This window comes from Elephantulus edwardii, unplaced genomic scaffold (assembly GCF_000299155.1).
Source record: "Elephantulus edwardii isolate Elephantulus edwardi_28Jun2011 unplaced genomic scaffold, EleEdw1.0 scaffold00127, whole genome shotgun sequence".
Lineage (NCBI taxonomy): Eukaryota > Metazoa > Chordata > Mammalia > Macroscelidea > Macroscelididae > Elephantulus > Elephantulus edwardii.
The window spans coordinates 8,834-9,543 of NW_006399877.1; the positions used below are offsets into that span (position 1 = coordinate 8,834).

The 710-nt window shown below is 65.6% G+C and overlaps 1 protein-coding gene across 1 annotated transcript in view; it reads left to right on the plus strand.

Moving 5' to 3' along the window:
• The window catches only part of PASK (PAS domain containing serine/threonine kinase), a 52,983-nt gene that overhangs the window by 6,992 nt on the left and 45,281 nt on the right, over nucleotides 1-710 (plus strand). The gene's annotated exons all lie outside the window — the stretch shown is intronic.

A 710-nucleotide genomic window follows, 5' to 3' on the forward strand; every position in this document is an offset into this window, starting at 1 on the left:
GGCAAACTGAAGTAAGGGCTTTGCTGACTGAGGCGAAGGAGGTACTGACTGAGGTAAGGACATGATGACTGGGGCGAGGGCTGTGCTGACTGGGGCGAGGGCAGTGCTGACTGGGGCGAGGGCTGTGCTGACTGGGGCGATGGCTGTGCTGACTGGGGGGAGGGCTGTGCTGACTGGAGCGAGGGCTGTGCTGACTGGGGTGAGGGTTATGATGACTGGAGCGAGGGCTTTGCTGACTGGGGCGAGGGTTGTGATGACTGGAGCGAGGGCTGTGCTGACTGGGGCGCGGGCAGTGCTGACTGGAACGAGGGTCGTGATGACTGGGGTGAGAGGGCCGTGATGACTGGGGCGAGGGCCGTGCTGACTGGAGCGAGGGTCGTGATGACTGGAGCGAGGGCTGTGCTGACTGGAGCGAGGACTGTGCTGACTGGGGTGAGGGCCGTTCTGACTGGGGCGAGGGTCATGATGACTGGGGCGAGGGCTGTGCTGACTGGGGCGAGGGTCGTGATGACTGGGGCGAGGGCTGTGCTGACTGGGGTGAGGGTTGTGATGACTGGAGCGAGGGCTGTGCTGACTGGGGCGAGGGTTGTGATGACTGGGGTGAGAGGGCCGTGGTGACTGGGGCGAGGGCCGTGCTGACTGGGGCGAGGGTCGTGATGACTGGAGCGAGGGCCGTGCTGACTGGGGCGAGGGCCGTGCTGACTGGGGCG